The 20,178-nt window shown below is 47.2% G+C and overlaps 2 long non-coding RNA genes across 2 annotated transcripts; one reads left to right on the top strand and one right to left on the bottom strand.

The window, feature by feature from the left end:
* Positions 1-7,978: 7,978 nt before the first annotated feature.
* Positions 7,979-9,450, top strand: LOC111947507. Its single transcript, XR_002873367.1, has 2 exons — positions 7,979-8,818; positions 9,370-9,450. It is a non-coding gene; the product is annotated as an uncharacterized LOC111947507 (long non-coding RNA).
* Positions 9,451-19,070: 9,620 nt separating this feature from the next.
* Positions 19,071-19,723, bottom strand: LOC101172140. The gene is made up of 4 exons (XR_908362.3): positions 19,630-19,723; positions 19,482-19,545; positions 19,325-19,396; positions 19,071-19,190 (listed from the first exon to the last, which is right to left on the bottom strand). It is a non-coding gene; the product is annotated as an uncharacterized LOC101172140 (long non-coding RNA).
* Between the last annotated feature and the right edge of the window lie 455 nt (positions 19,724-20,178).

Here is a 20,178-nt window from a genome sequence, read left to right as displayed (position 1 = left end):
TCGCTCACTCAGAAAAACACATTGCTACATTGGGAAGAGGTACATGTTATAAGTTTAGAATAAATCCACTTTTGTCAAAATGGCGGCTTTTTGGTTGATTTTATCTCCATAGCAGTCTTTGCTATCACCCTTCCAATGACTGGATGTTCAGCTGGATGAGTACAAGGCCAGCATCACGTCCACCTTTGGATATATCCTAAAAATGGACTCTACCAAGAAGGTTTGGGAAGGTTTTTTTCCTGTGGATTCTCAAACAGAAGTTTGAGTCTGTTCTTAAAAAGAACTTCTCTTTTCAGATGACAAAGAAGCTTGCAGAAGCTGCCTTTGACTCTGCCGCCTGGGTTACAAACATCGGTAACAAGCATGGTCAGGTCCTCATGAGCGTCCTTACCAGCAGATGAGCTTAAGGATGTCTGCGTGGACCCTGACGCTCCGGACGAGGCTGCTGCTGTCACTGCTCTTCTAGAGGAGGCTGAAGACCCCATCATCTCTGGGTCGGACATCTCCTCTAGAACTGCAGCCCGGTTAGGTGACCCAGTTGGCACCAGCATGTCCTGAAGCTGGCCATGTCCCTGGTGGAGATCGGTCTGTCAGTGGTCCTGCAACAGCAGAGTGGCCAGTGTTGTCACACTCTGGGAACTTCATGCCTTTTTATATGATACTGGCACCAACGTGGCACAGAGTTTCAGTTCGGTACCCATGGGACAATGTCGGTAAATCAATTTCATTGAGAAAATGTTCTACAAGATGTGCAGTGTTGTCACACTCTGGGGAATAAAGATGTTCATAAAACTCTTTCATAATTTTACATATCATTTTGGATTCGAAATGTAAATTACCTCTTTCACCTCTAAGAGAAGGTATTGCATAGGACCCACTTCTCCCCTGAGCAAGTCGGGCTAGGAGGGATCCAGGTTTGTTTCCAGATTCAAAAAGTCTGTGTTTTGCATAAAACATTGTTGTTTCTGCTTTTTGGGTAATTAGTTGGTTCAAAGCAGACCTGGCTGCATCTTATTTCTTAAGCACAGATGGCGAGGAGGATTGTTTAAAGTCTCTCTCCAAAGTGCAAATTTGATGTTCCAGATCTAATTCTTTGGTGAGACTATTCTTCTTCTTTGCTGCTGTAAAAGAAATGATGGAACCCCTAAGAAACGCCTTGCCAGCTTCCCACAGAACAGATTCACTAACCTCTGGTGCAGGGGTGTCAAACATACGGCCCGCCAGGTGGTTAAGTCCGGCACACACATGAAGAGTAAAAATCATAAGGATGGTTAAAAAAGAAAGCAAGTTTCTAGTCCATTCCTGTGGCAAGTTATGATTTTTTAAAGAAATAACCGAAATGCGCAATTCCGCCACTAGGGGGACCAAAGGAAAAGCTTAACAGGTGAAACAACATAACTCTGCATGTGCCAAAAACGAAACCTAACAGCTCTGTGTCTGGGTAGGCGGTAGTTTGGTTCCCTGTGAGCCTCATCACTAGCTGCGTTTACATGGGCAAAAGTAATCGGAAAGAACGCCTAATCGGAAAGAAAATACGTCATGTAAACGCGCCATTTGGAATACTCTGCCCCGGTCAGACTCGTTCGGATCAAAATTTCTTTCCAATCGAGATAGGTGGGTTATACAGATCGTTTATCCGATCGTGGAGCATGTAAACGGTCATTCCGATCGTGTGTCACTACTGCTCTGGTTTACGTCACGCATAGACGGTGTTTCACTGTGAGAAAGCTTTGGAGCTCATACGGGACCAACCAGCTGCTCTGCGGACGCCCCGTGAAAAGCGCTGCGCCGCTCTCACCCCGCTGGCTCTCCCTTCTCTTTCACCCCTCACAAGGGAGATGCGGGGAAGGAGCGCTTGCCCCCCGACGCTCACTTGGTCTACTGGCACCCGAGTGAGCAAAACAGCTGGATTAATAACTTCGTGTCTGATGGGAGGAAGATGCTTTGTTACGTGTGCGTTTTTTTTGTTTTGTTATATGTGGGAGACTTCAGACTGCGGGCCGTCCCGCCGCTCTGGGTTAGCGGCTCCAGGACTCAGGAGAGCCGCCAGCACACGCAGCGAGTTTGGGGAAGCAGAAATAAATGTGGCTCAGTCCTTAGAATCGTTCAAACAATCCTATGGATTTGTGTTTCCAGTTGTGTCCCGACAAAATAAAGACTGATGTTATTCCCAGACATTTACGTGCAGCCAAGATGCAGATTGCAGCGTTTCATGGTCCTGGATTTTGTGTCCATCAGGCTAATGTTGTTAGCCTGTGTTTATAGCCTGTCCTAACCCTTCTTCCAGCACTGACCACATGGATTAAATAAAACGATGAGCGTACAGGCGCTTCATACTATTCATGACATTAATAAAAGCACGTTTGGAAGATCGTCTCGTATATTACCGAGCTGCTGCATAAAAGAAATGTCTGTGGCAGCTCTTTGTTTAGAATGGGACCTATTTCCTCATCCGGGAGTTTTTAACACTACTGCGCATGCCCAAATGATTCATTCCAACCGAAAGTGTGACCCATGTGAACGTTTGTTCTAATCGGAAAAAGTTTTTCCGATCCCATGTGCACAGGTGAATTTTAACCCGACCATTGATCCGATCAAGATATTCTGCCCATGTAACCGCGGCTACTGAAGGATGATCAGTAGTGACACCCTAATGACCAAAATGTTGTCAAAAAGAAAAAAAGATTGAAGTGAAGTCCTGAGCTTTCCAGGAAAATGGAAAGCGTTTTATTTGTTCACGGAGCTGAATGCAAACCTGCATGCTTGGTATGTCATCAACAGGTTCTCCAAATATATAACACTCAGCACCACTATGAGACTCACCATGAAGAAAAGTTTCACCATTTGCAGTTAAGAAAAAAAAAGATTTACCAACTATTAGCTGGACCGATAAATAACCATCTGGATTTACTGCAGCCGTGACATCAGTGATGGCAGTGACACCTAGCTACCTTATTGCAGAGAAATTGGAGCAAACATCCAATCCATTTTCTGATGGTGAACTTATTGAAAAATGCTGAAGGCTGCAGAAGTCTTGTTCCCAAAAAGCAGTCGACCTTAAACATGAATCTGTCAAGAATTACGATCAGATCCAACATCTCTGAGGAAACATGGGCAGCCATATGAAGGAATCCAGTCATTTATTGTATTTTCAGTCGCTATTGATGAAAACACCAACATCACAGATATGTACAGCTGTGCATATTTATTAAAGGTGTTGAAGAGACGTCACTCTGGAGTTTCTGGAGTTGATGGACACAACAACAACTGATGACATAGTCAGCTCTCTAGTTACTGTGCTGGACGATGTTGGAGTGAACTGGTCACATGAAGTAATTTTGGTCACTGATGGCACCCCATCAAAGGTCAGGAAGAAGGCAGGTGTTGCCACAAAATTCAGGCAGCAACCAGGAAAAGATTCTTATAATAATTAATGATAATAATAATGGACATTTCATTGTGTTTTGCACACTTGAATGACAGTAAATGTGTTGCTGCACAGGATTTAAATCCTGATATTGATGGTCTAGTGAAGTTTCAGGAGAGAAAGGAGGTTAACTCCAAACTCTTATGTTTACAAATGTTTGCAAGTTTAATTTAGTGTAATTCCAACATACAGGACGATCTAACACGCTGGACCAACCTGCCTTTGTCCCTTATGGGCAAGGTAGCCACGGTAAAAATGAAAATCTTACCCAAAGTTAATTATCTCTTCTCAATGATTTCCACACAACCGCCATTAAAATGGTTCAAAACATTAGACTCATCCATATCAAGCTTTCTATGGAACAATAAACCTGCAAGAATTAGTCTAAAAACTTTAAAATCCGCAAAAAGCTGTGGAGGATTAGAATTACCTAACTTCCACAATTACTTTCTTGCAAATAGATTACAATACATCTTAAAATGGTTAAAAAATAATCCAGAAACTAACTCATGGTTAGACCAGGAACAGGCGTTATGTGGAAAGATCAACCTGTCAGATCTTCCATTTATTAGCCAAATAGTTAAAAAACAGGATTGTTTCAAAAGTATTAATATAAATGCCACTTTAACAGCCTGGTGGGAATTTCTCAAAATATCAAAATCATCAATTCAACCGTGCAAAATGACACCCATCTGGAACAACCCAGACATCCTCATAAACAAAAAAATTATCCACTTCCCAGCTTGGCAAGCAGGGGGCATAAAACAACTAGAGCACATAATTATTGATAGAAGATTCATAACTCCCCAGGAACTTCAAGACAAACATGGAATATATAACTTCTTGGAATATCAGCAACTTAAATCAATTATTACTAAAAAGTTTAAATACAGAGACAACGATTTAAAGCTACCAGATGTAGTTGCCACTCTGATCAATTTCTCAATGAATAAAACTCTCTCCAAAATATACAAACTTTTATGCAATTTAGATAACAATATTTCACTTCCGACATCAAAATGGGATGCGGATTTGAGCATCAGCACAGATGAAAGTTTTTGGTCAGAACTTTGTCTAAACACCTTTAAAATGACAAAAAGTCAAAATCTGCAGCTAATCCATTTCAAAACTTTTCACAGAATTTACTACACTGGACAGAAGATGTTCAAGATGGGTCTCAGTAACTCAGACATTTGTCAGCACTGTGACAGTAATCTACCCGACAATTACATGCATGCACTATGGTTCTGCACGCCTGTCCAGGCTCTCTGGCTGCAGGTATGTGCCGATCTATCAGTCTGGCTTAAGGTTTCAATCACAGCTTCACCGTCACTTTGTGTGCTTGGTGACATGAGTGCCATCGATGTAGAAGGAGGATTAGGCTCTATCATTTTCATAACTCTTTGCATTGCTAAAAAAACTATTTTAATAAATTGGAAAAGCAAAAAAAATATAAATATAACTCAACACAGAAATCTGCTGCTTGATCATATCAGCTTGGAAAAAATGTCAGCCCAAAGTTCAAGTAACTTTGAAAGAATTCGGTCTCTCTGGTCTCCCATAGCTAACTCCGTGACTTAGGGGGTGGGGGGGGCCTGGTCGTCGCTGCTCCTTGCCCTTCTGCCGTGGGCCGGGGTGGGGGTCGGGGCCTCCGGTGCTTGGCGGGGGGTGGTGGGGGCTCCGTTGGTCGGGGGGTCGGGTCTGGCGCCTGGGTGGGGCGGGCTGGGGCGCTGCGTGGTCCTCTGTGCTTGGGTGTGGGGGTGCGTGGTGGGGGGGTGGGGTGGTGGTCTGGCTTGGCTTGGGGGGGTGGTCCCTTTGCCTGTGCTGGGGGGGGTTGGCGGGGGGCGCTGCTCGGGGGGGGGCCCAGCGGCGCTGGATGGGCTTCCCATCTACACCTGGGGCTGGGATCGGCCCTTCCCTGGCTCTGGGGCGGGACGGGACAACCCTCTTGGGGCCCCCGGTCGCTCTGGGTGTCATCCGCTTCGGCTGCGGGGTCTGGGGGGGGTGGGGTGGGGGGTCTTGTCGGCCCTGTCCTGTGGGGGGGCATTCTGGGGGAGGGGGGGGGCACTATTGGTACGGGGCAGGGGGGGTTGATGGGTCGGGGTCTCCGCTGAGGCAATCGGCGGTTTCCCCGGCCGGTTGGCTGCCTCGGTCCCGTCAAAGCCTGACCAGAGCTCTTCTAGGGCCGGCGTTTGGGGGTGGGGGCCTGGGCTTGCTCCGGGGGGGGGCAGCGCTTTCTGGCTCCTCTCTCTCTGTGTGGGGGGAGGGTGCTGGGCTTGGGGTGTCGGCACCTCCGGGAGTGGGGCCCCTGGGCTGGGTGGGCCTGGCCCCCTTGCTGGGGGGGCGGGCGGGGGGGGGGGGGCCGTGTGACAGCTGTTTGACCACCGGGGGACAGTCTATCAGCTGTCCCCAACTTACCCCCTTCCTCATATAACCTCATAATAGGGTGAGGGGGTGGGGGGCTTAGCCTGCGATGAGCCTTGGGGGGGGGGGGGTTTACTAGGCAGTGGCCCCCCTCCTATGGTTGCCGTATGGAGTGGGCCCCCCCTCTTTCGGTATTATTTGCACCTTAGACATGTAGGGCCCTTGGTAGGGGGGGTGCTTGGACATCACTGCCAGCAAGCAGCGGATGTCCTCCTAGCACCCTACCCGCCAATTTTAACTGCACCTTAGACATTTAGGGCCCCTTGGTGGGGAGGGTGAGGGGACGTCACTGTGAGTAATCAGGAGATGTCCCCTTAGTGCCCTACCCGCCAATTTTAACTGCACCCCCCTTAGTACACACACCCCTCCCCCCTCAATATATACATCCCAACATAAACACACACACATGCACACACACACCCTCTCAAACACACATACACGCACACACATATTGCAAGGAAGGTGGGACCTGGGTCCATCTGTCCCCTGCCTCTTCCCTGGTGGGGGGTACGGGCCCCTTTGCAACGGCGGCCGTGTCCCCGGGGTGCGGCTTCCTGGGCCCGGCGGTGCTCTCTCCGCGCGGTGGGGGGGTTCACATTACATCTGAGCCGGGGGTGTCTGGTCCCTGGGGGGTGGGTTCTGGTCCTTGCTCCTGAGTGCTGGGCCCCGCCAAATTTCCAACTGTGGCCGAGCCTGGTCGGGCCATATTTACAACACCCCTTGTGGGCCCTCTTTTTTTCCCCGGGGTTCCCCCCTCCTGGGCGGGGGCGGCGGGCCCCCTGCCTCGCTCCTCCCTGGACCAACCGTGGGCCGGGCGGATGGCTGCCTGGAGTGCGGAGCGGGTCTCCCTTGGGGGCTCCTGGCTCGTACCTGGGGTTGGGGCGGGGGGATGCCCGGAACTCCTGGGTGGTGGTGGGGTGCTTGTTTGGGGCTGTGGGCGTCCTTCTCCGGTGGGGCCCTGCGTTGGGTTCTCCCGGTGCGGCGGGGGGCTGCTCTCCTGGTTGGGCTGGGGCGGCGCTCTCTTTCCCTCCGTGCCTCCCTGGCCTCTGGCTCTGGGGGCCTTGCGGCGGCCCTGCTGGCCCTCGCCTGGGTGGCGGGCTTGGTCGCCCGGGCGGCGGTTGTTCCCTGCCGGTTCCCGTGTGGCGTTGGGGGGATTCCGGCTGCCGCTGCTGGTGCGGTGGGGGTCTTGGGTTGGGGATGGCTGGGCACTCTCCCTCCTTCTTTTCACGTTCCACCATCCATTTTAGAAGAACATAAACACTCACCTGAGCACTGGTGTTAGCTCACCTTTGCACTAACAGTTTGCATGACTGAATGACTGAAATATTTCACACTAGTTGGTTTTAAGGCATAAGTATGCGTGTGTGAACACTATCTGTTTTGTGTACATGTCGACAGGTGGACATTTTTGCAGCTAGCAGGTGTGTTTACAACATTTGAGTGTGTGTGTGGACGGGCCCCGCCCTTTTTGTACTGCATTTGAACCTTACCATAATGATTAACAACCAGTAAACTTGTTGCTGTATGCTGCTTCATGGTCTTATCCCACTTCCCCTCCTATTATCACCCCCCTACCCCCCCTCTCTCTAGCGTCCCTCTCTCCTCTTCCCCTCTTTCCTTTTCCGTCCGGTCCAACACCAAAGATTTTCAGAAATGATTGAAATTAATAAAGTTTGGCCTCAATTACAAAAGGGGTTTATTCAGACATACCTTTGGTTTGTCTGAAGATTATTAACCCCTCTTGTTAAAGTAAAATATGTCCAACACAAGAGGCCCTCAGCTCTCATCTGTCTGCCCAGCTGTTGGACAGGACAAGTTAAAAAAATAAATAAAATAAAAAAATAATAATAATAATAATTTAGTGTAATTTTGTCATCGTTTGGACGTTTACATTTTAGGAAGATGTTTCATTTTCTGTAGCCCCTCTTGAATTTATTATCAGGATTGCTTCAGTGTCAGATTTAAAATATTCAGGCTGTGTAAAATTGAATAAACCAATATTTTTTAAAGTGAAATTAATTTTATTTAAGATCCATTGGCCTCTGTGAATGAATGTGTAATAAGAAATGGTTAAGCTACCATGTTGGTTGAGGCATGTTTTCCAATTGGGTAAAAAATCAAGAATAAAGCTGTTATTGTGCTTTTACGCTACTGGTCCGGCCCACTTGAGGTCAGACGGGTTGAATGTGGCCCCCGAACCAAAATGAGTTTGACACCCCAGCTCTGGTGTATCATTTGTGGTGATATATAATTCCCATGGGTCTTCCAAATATTTTATAAATACAGGGTCACTTAGAAGAAATAGGTTCAAACGCCACTATCTTGATAAACGATCATAATAAGATGGTAATAACTCTATAAAGACCGAGGAGTGATCTGACAAGACACACAGATTAATAGAACATACAAGGGTATTATCCAGGATAGATCTGGAGACAAACAGAAAGTCAATTCTAGAAAAAGACTGATGAGGCCTAGAAAAGAAGTGAAATCCCTTACATTTGGATTACAAATCCTCCAGGCATCAAAGAGACCCAGATCATTACATAGCCCATTTGTTGCTTTTGCCATTTTAGAGGGTGGCTGGGTCTTAGGTGGGCTGTAGTCAGAGCTGGGCATCAAACCTGTGTTAAAATCTCCTCCTATTAGAACATGAGAGGGACAAATAGGTGAAACTTCTGCCAGAATTTTTGAATAAAATGCACTGTCATATACATTTGGAGCATCTACATTACCGAGCAATATTTGCTCGCCATACAAGATTCCAGTTACTGCTACGTAACGCCCCTCTCTATCTTTAACAATTTTTTCCACAGTACCTGCCCCACCCAGTCGCGCTGTAGTTTTGAGTGTTAATGGTCAGTTAGGTGAGTTTCCTGTAATAGGGCAATTTGCACCTTTTCTTTTTTAAGCAAAGTGAGAGTTTTACGCCTTTTGATAACGTGATTGATTCCCTTAACATTAAGGGTTAATATTTTTTTTAATATTTTTTTAATCACTAACAGTTTGCATGATTGAATGTTTTAAGGCATAAGTATGCGTGTGAACACTATCTGTTTTGTGTACATGTCGACAGGTGGACATTTTTGCAGCTAGCAGGTGTGTTTATAACATTTGAGTGTGTGTGTGGATAGGCCCCGCCCTTTTTGTACTACATTTGAACCTTACCATAATGATTAACAACCAGTAAACTTGTTGCTTTATGCTGCTTCATGGTCTTACCCCCCTTCCCCTCCTATTATCACCCTCCTACCCCCCCCTCTCTCTAACGTCCCTCTCTCTTCTTCCCCTCTTTCCTTTTCCGTCCGGTCCAACACCAAAGATTTTCAAACATGATTGAAATTAATAAAGTTTGGCCTCAATTACAAAAGGGGTTTATTCAGACATACCTTTGGTTTGTTTGAAGATTAATAACCCCTCTTGTTAAAGTAAAATATGTCCAACACAAGAGGCCCTCAGCTCTCATCTGTCTGCCTAGCTGTTGGACAGGACAGATTAAAAAAAAAAAAAAAAAAAAGGGTTAATATTTTTGTGTTACTCATTACACACAATCATCAGTCCAGCATGAAGTAAAGCACCATGAAAAGGAGAAAAGAAAACATTCTCAAAAAATAATACAGTATCTGGATCTGCTGTGCTGGCAAAAACACTACCATCAAACAGTGACGGCCAAAGAACAATTTCACACATCTCGAAAAACAAAAGAAGAAAAAAAAATACCAAAAAGGAGTGGTATAACGATTACAACTGTCAACTGTCCAAAGAAATAAAAAAATAAAAAAAACACTAAATTGAAATTGTAAGGAGACTCCCGATGCAGCCAAAAGTTGCTTCCGCTCCACAGGCAAAAAAACAGGTTTTAATCCCACTCCCGCTCCACCCACCTAAACATATTATGACCACCCTTAGCCATAAATAAAAAAAATAAGAACCCCCGTCATACCTGTGTGTGGAAGCACTCAGGTGACAAACACACTTGTGCATAATTTGTTTTTAATGTCTCTACGTTACTGTAAGAAAAGGCACTTACGTGGGCCATGTTGGTCAGTGAGTCCGTTATGTCCTCAGCCCAAAGTCTTAACAAAAGCCTCTGAATCTTTTGAAGAGAACTTGTGCTCAACACCATGGTGCTTCAGCGCAAGTGTGGCAGGGAAACGCATGTTGAAGCGGATTCCTCTCTCAATGAGCGCGCGATACACATCGGTGAAAGCGCGCCTCCTTTTGCGCACCGCTGGCCGTCGTACTCCAGCACTGGTGCCGCTTTCACCGCTGCCATGATCCGCTGCTTGTCACTTGAGTTGTGAAGCTTGATTATAAGCGGCCGCGAGGCTCCTGTGTGCCCGGTCCAGCTTGACGCGCGTGATCGCGTTTGGTCTCTTATCCAGACCGAGAAAGGAGGGCAACCAAGTTTCAAAAAACTGAATGGGGTTTGCACCCTCTATGCCTTCTTTCAGGTTGACAATTCGAATGTTGTCTCGTCTGCTTCTGTTCTCTAAATCAGTGTTTTTCAACCTTGTCTGAGCCGCGGCACACTTTAAGCTTAAAAAAAATCCCGCGGCACACCAGCATCCAAAAATGAAAAAAAAAGGAGAAACTCATAGTCTGTATTGATCTACAGCCCCTCCACAATCTCACATGCATTTTTGTGATAATTATTGCAGAAAAAGCTGGAAACTGCAGCTGTTTTTCTAAAAGATGCAATAAAAGTTAAGTTAGAAGATTTAAAAAAAGTTTGAAGTGTGTTCGTTGTTTTCAAGACGTTTAACAACAGAACTCCTTTTACGCTGTCACTCTCACAACCCAATGCATCATGGGAGATGTAGTGCATAAAAACGGCCGGCGGAGATCGCTTTTCGGAGCTTCATGGTTTTGTTCACTTGTTCCACGGTCTGATACCGGATTCTGTGGAAAGCTACACCGCTAAAGACGAGCTTTAGCTGGTATTTTTGTTAGAACTGAGCGACTTTACGAGCTAAATCGGGACAAGGAAGTGAAGACTTTAAGCACTTCTGATTGGGCAGACTGATGACATGTGATTAAGCCTTCAAGAATGATTGGTGGAGACAGGTAAAGGGGCGGGACTTTTCCTAAATACAGCCGGAGCTGCAGCTGAATCGCGCTGCCGTCATTCTTATCAAAATGTCTTTAATAAAATAAAATAAACGCAAAGAAAAAGTATTTTATGATCGTTTATATTCCTAACTCCTCAGTGTTTTATCAGGGCCTGTTTGGATGAACACAGAGCTGATATCCTGGAGATGGAAAATGTTTTTAGATCAGTTAATGAGGGCAATTTCTTACGGCACATTAGTGTGCCGTGGCACACGTGCTTGAAAAACACTGCTCTAAATCATCCACGCAGCTGATCAGAAGAGCGATTTTCTTTTCTGCGTCCAACAGCCGCTTCCCCAGTCCTGTAACTTCCTCCTCCACATCCGAAACCCGCTGCTCCACGGCTGTGATGCGTGTTGAATGGTCATCCAGTGTGGTGGAGATTTTGTCCAATGCCTTTGTTGCTCCAAAACTTTTGGAAATTTTCAATATTAGAGCCTCCACGTCTTCTGGGGCCTGAAGATGATGCAAATCATCCGCTAGCAAGCCTTCTTTGTGGCTATTGCTAGCACTAGCATGATGTGCCGTGCTCTTTTTAACTTGAAGTTTTGATTGTTTCGACATGGTTCTTTGTTCGTATATCCAATATGTCACTGAAAATTATTAAGACAACTCTTCGTACACCCACCTGAAGGCGATAATGGTGGTAGCGGTTATTAAATCTTTATAAGGGTTGGATGGGAGCAGGATCACAGCAAAAACACGTCTTCTAGGCTGCCATATTCACCGGAAGTCCCAAGTTCCTGCAGTTTAACAGAAAACTAGTTGTTGGCCTAGAGTCTGTCCTTGTGCACTTTAAGTCACCCATCTCCTTTTCCCTGTACCCCTGAGAGGAGGAGCAGGGACCTCAAATACAGGTTCCCACAAAAATAAGACCAAGCACAGGACATCTGAATGTTCTCCCTCTTCTTTCTGTTCAGAGGAACTGGACTGTCCCCGGGATAACCACTTGGTAAGGAGCTTGAACGGAATAAGCTCCTCGGACGAGCAGGTTCACGTTCCTTAAATGTTCATAGATCTAGACCAGTGGTTCTTAACCTGGGTTCGATCGAATCCTAGGGGTTCGGTGAGTCGGTCTCAGGGGTTCGGTGGAGCCTCTGCCATGGAGGTTAAGACTCACCGACTCATCATGTCTACACACAATGGTATGCCCTGCTTGGCCATCACTGGCTGCAAATGATCACGTGACATTGCTTGGCTAATCAGTGATGCGAGGAATTAAGCGCATTAAGGAGTGATCCAACGTGTGAATGATGTCGAAGTACATCGTGTAATTAATTTCTTCATATTTTAATCCATACAAACTATGTAGAGCAAAATAATGAAGGGGTCAGATGAATATGTACAATATGGATTCTCATGTATCACGGAACGGGATGGGAGTCAGCGTCCTATCTGCATGATTTGCAATGCCAAGTTGAGCAACTCCAGCCTCGCACTGGCAAAACTTAAGGAACACTTATAGAAGCTGCATGGAGATGGAGAATATAAGAACACAACGCTTGCAGAATTCAAGGGGAAGAGAGTCAGATTTGATGATAAGGCCACTCTGCCTGCTCTTGGATTTGTTCCCGTTAACAAACCGATCCTCACAGCATCATATGAACTTGCGTACCTCATCGCAAAGCAGGGCAAGCCACACACCATTGGTGAAACACTAGTAAAACTAGCTGCGTTAAAAATGGCGAATCTGATACTTGGAACAGCGGCCGAAGGTAAATTATCCCAAATTCCTCTTTCAAATGACACCATCAGCAACAGAATAGATGAGATGAGTAAAGACATCTTGGCTCAAGTAGTCGCAGATCTGATTTCAAGCCCGGCAAAATTCAGCCTTCAACTTGATGAGACCACAGACGTTGCTACTTGCTAACCTAAGCCAGCTTGCTGTTTTTGTGCGGTATGTGAAAGACGACATGATAAAAGAAGAGTTTTTATTTTGTTAGCCTCTTACAACCACAACTAAGGCAGCTGATGTGAAGAAGCTTGTGGATGACTTATTCAGAGACAATGATCTTTCGTGGGATATGGTCACTGCAGTTTGTACGGATGGAGCTCCAGTAATGCTGGGAGGAAAGTCTGGTTTTGGCGCGCTAGTAAAAGCCGGTGCACCACACATCATTGTCACACATTGTATTCTGCACAGGCATGCGTTGGCAACAAAAACCTTGCCTCCAAAAATGGCAGAAGTATTAAAAACTGTAGTGGAATGTGTGAACTATGTGCGAAATAGTGCTCTGAGGCACTGCATCTTCAGTGAGCGGTGCAAAGAAATGGGCGCTGAATTTGAGGTACTAATGTACCATTCTAATGTGCGGTGGTTATCCCGGGGACAGGTGCTGAATCGTGTTTTTGCCTTGCGTGTGGAATTAGCCTTGTTTTCGGAAGAGCACCAACATTGTCATGCAGATTGCTTCAAAAAATCTGAGTTCATTCTCATTTTAGCATACATGGCTGATATATTCGCAGCTCTCAATCACCTTAATCAGCAGATGCAGGGGGGTGGAGTCAACATCATGGAAGCAGAAGAAAACCTGAAGGCTTTTCAAAAAAAGCTACTATTATGGAAACGACAAACAGAACAATAATTTTTCAAACTTTCCCCTTCTTGACAACCTTGTAAGTAAGTCTCATTTAAAAGGTAATTGACTTTACTACAACTCTCAAGTCCATCAGAGAGTATTAAAAATAAATAATAAAAAAACCGCTGGGCAGTGTAAGTGTTTTGATTCTGCTCCTGACTCATAAGTGACCGCCAATAATTTGTCCCCAATGCCAGAAAAAATTACTAAACATTTGATGCGCGTGGAGACTTTTACCCTCATGTTCAAAATGGCTTAATTCAGATTATAAAGAGAAACACCGGACGTTTCTGGAAGAATGGGAAGATTCTTACTTTTTTACTGAACAGAATGGCAAGTAACTATGTTTATTATTATGACATTTTGGAAGCTGTACAATTGTTCATGGCAAAAAGAAGAACAAAACTTATCTCAGGGAAAATTAAAAACTCTTCCAAAAGTAGAACACATAAGTCCAGATCTGAGGTCTTTGCATTGGCTGTTGCTGGTTTATAAAGCTTTGAATGGTTTAGCACCAAAATACATGACTGACCTCCTGACCCAGGATGTACCAGCCAGACCTCTCCGGTCATTTGGATCCAGTCTTTGGTCAGTTCTATAGTCAGACAGACATAGAGAAGCTGCATCCAGCTTCTATTCTAGAAAAGACTTCCAGAAAGCCTTAGATCATCTGAAACACTCAGATTATTTAAATCCAGGTTAGAGACCCACCTGTTCATTACATCACCGGCAATTTCTCTGCTGTTTTCTTGGAGAAACTGATCAAATCTGGTTACATCTTCTTCAGAGTTTGGTGCTCCCGTCCACCTAACCAAACAAACCCAGGACCTACCTTTCATAGGCAGACGGCGACCACACCCAGTCCAGCTTCTCATTGTGTACCGGTTTGTTCTGTAAAGACTTGTCATAAATTCTTTTTTTTTTTTTTTTTTTTTTTTTTTTTTTTTTTTTTTTACCTTGTCCTGTCCAACAGCTGGGCAAACAGATGAGAGCTGAGGGCCTCTTGTGTTGGACATATTTTACTTTAACAAGAGGGGTTATTAATCTTCAGACAAACCAAAGGTATGTCTGAATAAACCCCTTTTGTAATTGAGGCCAAACTTTATTAATTTCAAACATGTTTGAAGATCTTTGGTGTTGGACCGGACGGAAAAGGAAAGAGGGGAAGAAGAGAGAGGGACGTTAGAAAGAGGGGGGGAAGGAGGGTGATAGTAGGAGGGGAAGGGGGATAAGACCATGAAGCAGCATAGAGCAACAAGTTTACTGGTTGTTAATCACCATGGTAAGGCTCAAATGCAGTACAAAAAGGGCGGAGCCTGTCCACACACACACCCAAGTGTCAAACACACCTGCTAGTTGCAAAAATGTCCATCTGTCGACATGTACACAAAACAGATAGTGCTCACACGCATACTTATGCCTTAAAACCAACTAGTGTGAAACATTTCAGTCATTCAGTCACGCAAACCGCCAGTGCAAAGGTGAGCCAACACCCGTGCTCAGGTGAGTGCTCATGTTCTTCTAATATGGATGGTGGAATGTGTAAAGAAGGAAGGAGAGCGCCCAGCCATCCCCACCCCAAGACCCCCACCGCAGCAGCAGCGGCAGCCGGAATCCCCCCCACGCCACACGGAAACCGGCAGGGAACAACCGCCGCCCGGGCGACCAAGCCCGCCACCCAGGCCAGGGCCAGCAGGACCGCCGCAAGGCCCCCCAGAGCCAGAGAGCAGGGAGGCACAGAGGGAAAGAGAGGGCCGCCCCAGCCCAACCAGGAGAACAGCCCCCCCGCCGCGCCGGGAGAGCCCAACGCAGGGCCCCACCGGAGAGGGACGCCCACAGCCCCAGACGAGCACCCCACCACCACCCAGGAGTTCCGGGCATCCCCCCGCCCCAACCCCAGGTACGAGCCAGGACCCCCCAAGGGAGACCCGCCCCGCACTCCAGGCAGCCATCCGCCCGGCCCACGGTTGGTCCAGGGAGGAGCAAGGCAGGGGCCCGCCGCCCCCGCCCAGGAGGGGGGAACCCCGGGGAAAAAAGAGGGCCCACAAGGGGTGTTGTAAATATGGCCCGACCAGGCTCGGCCACAGTTGGAAGTTAGGCGGGGCCCAGCGCTCAGGAGCAAGGACCAGAACCCACCCCCCAGGGACACCAACACCCCCGGCTCAGATGTAATGTGAACCCCCCCACCGCGCGGAGAGAGCACCGCCGGGCCCAGGAAGCCGGCACCCCAGGGACACGGCCGCCGCTGCAAAGGGGCCCGTACCCCCCACCAGGGAAGAGGCAGGGGACAGATGGTCCTAGGTCCCACCTTCCTTGCAAAATGTGTGTGCGTATATGTGTGTTTAAGAGGGTGTGTGTGTGCATGTGTGTGTGTTTATGTTGGGATGTATATATTGAGGGGGGAGGGGTGTGTGTACTAAGGGGGGTGCAGTTAAAATTGGCGGGTAGGGCACTAAGGGGACATCTCCTGATTACTCACAGTGATGTCCCCTCACCCTCCCCACCAAGGGGCCCTAAATGTCTAAGGTGCGGTTAAAATTGGCGGGTAGGGTGCTAGGAGGACATCTGCTGCTTGCTGGCAGTGATGTCCAAGCACCCCCCCTACCAAGGGCCCTACATGTCTAAGGTGCAAATAAAACCGAAAGAGGGGGGGACCACTCCATACGGCAACCATAGGAGGGGACTTGTCATAAATTCTACTTTACTTTCTTCATAAATGGTCCTTTCCTGTTTCCAAACTTCTGCTTCCCGGTTAACCACGGGGTACGTTCGATTTTAACTCTGCATCCTCCAAGACAACGAGATGCAATGGCACTTAAACTGCAATTTTACAATTTATTTCGATTTTTAAGAAGTGAAAATCTAATCAATGGGAGTGTTTTTACAATGGAAACGTTGGTTTATGCCATATAAAATACATTTGAATCGCCAATCTAGTGAGCATCTAGTTTTTTGCAGAGACTTCTGGGAAATTTCCAGGGCACTGGATTGTGGGAAATGTAGATGGTTGGCACTACAAAATGGCAAACACACGACAGAGTGCTCTATATAGTTAGTTTTCGGACATTCCAATCCAGTTTTCAGACTTCAAAGCTAAAAACAAGAATTATTTAGAGACAGACAGTGGTAAGAAGAAAGTAGGAGGACTGGCGGTGTTTATTAACGAGAGATGGTGCAACCCGGCGCGCGTCTCTGTGAAGGAACAGCTTTGCTCCCGTGACATTGAGGTTCTCGCTGTGGGCATTCGGCCGTTTTGCATCCCGAGGGAGTTTTCGCATGTTATAGTTTTTAACGTGTACATCCCTCTATCGGCTGACGCGGAGGCAGCCTGCGAGCGACTCCACGGAGCGCTGACGCGTATGCAGACCCGGCACCCGCAGGCGCTGCTTCTAATCAGCGGGGACTTCAACCATGCCTCGCTCTCCTCCATTCTCCCCACTTTCACTCAGTATGTTAAGTGCCTCACTAGGGACAACAAGACGCTGGACTTACTGTATTCAAAGATTAAGGACTCATAGGAATCCAACCCTCTCCCCGCACTCGGTCGCTCTGATCACAACCTGGTGCACCTGCTCTCTGAATACAAACCCAGGGCAAGAAGAGAACCACCCCAGAAGAAGTCAGTGAGCGTGGACTGATGAGGCCAGTGAGAGATTGAGAGACTGTTTCCAGACCACGGACTGTGTGGTTCCGGTTCCTAAAATGGGGCACGCTAAGGAGCCAAATCACTACAGACCAGTAGCCCTGACCTCCCACTTAATGAAGACCATGTGTCCTCAGCCACCTTCGCTCAGTGGTCAGCACCGCGACGGATCCGCTACAGTTTGCCTACAGGCCGAACATCGGGGTGGATGACGCTGTCATCTACCTGCTGCACCGGGCGCTGACTCACCTGGAGGATGCCAGAACCGCTGTGAGGGTCATGTTCTGTGACTTCTCCAGCGCCTTCAACACCATCCGGCCAGCTCTGTTGAGAGAGAAGCTGGAAGGGGCTGGAGTGGACGGACGACTGGCTGCATGGACGACCTACTACCTCACCAGCAGGCCACAGTATGTGAGGCTACACAACTGTGTTTCGTAGGTGGTGGTTTCCAGCACCGGGGCTCCTCAGGGGACGGTGCTCTCAACCTTCCTCTTCACCCGTTATCTACAACACTGGCAGTTGTCACCTCCAGAAGTTCTGACAACTCAGCCATTGTTGGCTGTGTGCTGGGGGGGACGAGCTGGAGTACAGGTCAGTCAAGGACTTTTTGGACTGGTCTGAGCGTAATCACTTGAACACCAGTAAGACAAAGGAGATGGTGATTGACTTCCAGAGAAGAACACCACAATTCACACCGGTGAGCATCCAGGGCTCGGACATTGAGGTAGTGGACAGTTTTAAGTACCTGGGTGTTCACCTCAACAAGAAACTGGACTGACAACACCGATGCCCTGTATAAGGGCCAAAGTCGCCTCCACCTTCTGAAGAGACTGAGGTCCTTTGGAGTGTGCAGGCCTCTCTTAAGGACTTTGACTCTGTGGTAGCCACTGCCATCCACTACGCCTTGGTCTGTTGGGGAGCAGGCAGCACAGAAAGACTCAAGCTTGTCAGGAGGGCCAGTTCTGTCCTGGGCTGTCCACTGGACTTTGAGGAAGTGGGTGAAAGGAGGATGTTGCACATTTTAAATACCCATTTTTGCACCGAACTGCTGTAATTGAATTTGGGATCAAGAATCTTATGTTTCTAGTATCAATCTGACACTCATCTTTTTATCTGCAACCCAAGTCTCCGGAAAAGAAAAGCAGGACTGGACTTTACCGCTTACTTTTCCTGAGATGCAGCAATGTGGTCATGAAATTAGACTAATGCACGACATGAACCATTACAAGACAAAATGAAGAATCAACATTTTTTATTCAATCGGACACAGTCTGGTTGCTGGCGGCGTCGGACACAGTCTGGTTGCTGGCGGCGTCGGACACAGTCTGGTTGCTGGCGGCGTCGGACACAGTCTGGTTGCTGGCGGCGTCGGACACAGTCTGGTTGCTGGCGGCGTCGGACACAGTCTGGTTGCTGGCGGCGTCGGACACAGTCTGGTTGCTGGCGGCGTCGGACACAGTCTGGTTGCTGGCGGCGTCGGACACAGTCTGGTTGCTGGCGGCGTCGGACACAGTCTGGTTGCTGGCGGCGTCGGACACAGTCTGGTTGCTGGCGGCGTCGGACACAGTCTGGTTGCTGGCGGCGTCGGACACAGTCTGGTTGCTGGCGGCGTCGGACACAGTCTGGTTGCTGGCGGCGTCGGACACAGTCTGGTTGCTGGCGGCGTCGGACACAGTCTGGTTGCTGGCGGCGTCGGACACAGTCTGGTTGCTGGCGGCGTCGGACACAGTCTGGTTGCTGGCGGCGTCGGACACAGTCTGGTTGCTGGCGGCGTCGGACACAGTCTGGTTGCTGGCGGCGTCGGACACAGTCTGGTTGCTGGCGGCGTCGGACACAGTCTGGTTGCTGGCGGCGTCGGACACAGTCTGGTTGCTGGCGGCGTCGGACACAGTCTGGTTGCTGGCGGCGTCGGACACAGTCTGGTTGCTGGCGGCGTCGGACACAGTCTGGTTGCTGGCTCCAAGGATAAATATTGTTTCCACCTCACTGGTTTCCAGTTGCACTAAAAAGAATAGAATTGAAATCACACCTGTAGAATTTATACCAATTTTACTTTTATTACAAGTATTTAGCTCATTAAGACACCAAACCACATATTTATCATTTTTCAAGTCTGCTCTTTTTCAGATAACTCACCTTCTTTAACAAGAGCTTTCAACCTGGAATCTACTGACTGTAGAAGCCCAAGGCTGTTCCTCAACTCCCCATCTTTAGAGGGAGAACAGTCAAGGAAAGAATAGACGCTTGAGCTCAATTGTTTGATTTAGATCATGTTTAGTGGTTTTTATCTCACCAGTCTCTTCCCAGCAGTTCATAATCTGCTTTCTGGTTTTGTCTTTCAATTGGTAAGCTTAAAGCTTTAAAGAAAGAGGAAATAAAAAGTTGGAATTTTTAGTACGCTACACTTTAGATCAAGAACAAAGAAATTACAAATATCATACCTTTTCCAAGGCAAACAGCCAGAACAAAAAGGGCCACCATTGACTCAGCTACCATCTTGCCAGACACCGAATGAGGAGCCAACAAACAAGATGAGTTTAAAAAGCTTCTCCTGCAGGTCACACAGCTGATGCTCATTACATCAAATTGTCTTTCTCCTCAGAGCAGCCAGACTCACAGTTTGACTCATATGATAAGGCATTACACAATGTATTGGTCCTGCCAACAACAAACTGACTTACTAAAAATAGCAGATTTTTAAGTGAATCACAATTATTTTAAATTTAGATTAATTTGTAACATTACAACGTGATAAAAAGTTGCTCTATCATTTTACCTTCAACAACTTTTTTAATCAGATCAGTGTGTTCCTAGTTGTCGTGCGCTGACAACAAAAAACATTGCGTGTACATTTTGTTCTAGGCACATTTTTAAATGACTGACCTCAGGCCAGTCATGGTTAGGAGTCTGACACTAAACACTCATGCCATTCTGAAGATGAGGAGGAAAGAAAACTCCACATCTGGTGCTCATTTGTTTTTTTGGCCTAA

This window comes from Oryzias latipes, chromosome 6, assembly GCF_002234675.1.
Source record: "Oryzias latipes chromosome 6, ASM223467v1".
Lineage (NCBI taxonomy): Eukaryota > Metazoa > Chordata > Actinopteri > Beloniformes > Adrianichthyidae > Oryzias > Oryzias latipes.
Note: the sequence above shows the minus strand (reverse complement) of the source record. Positions and strands in the feature narration are given on the sequence as shown.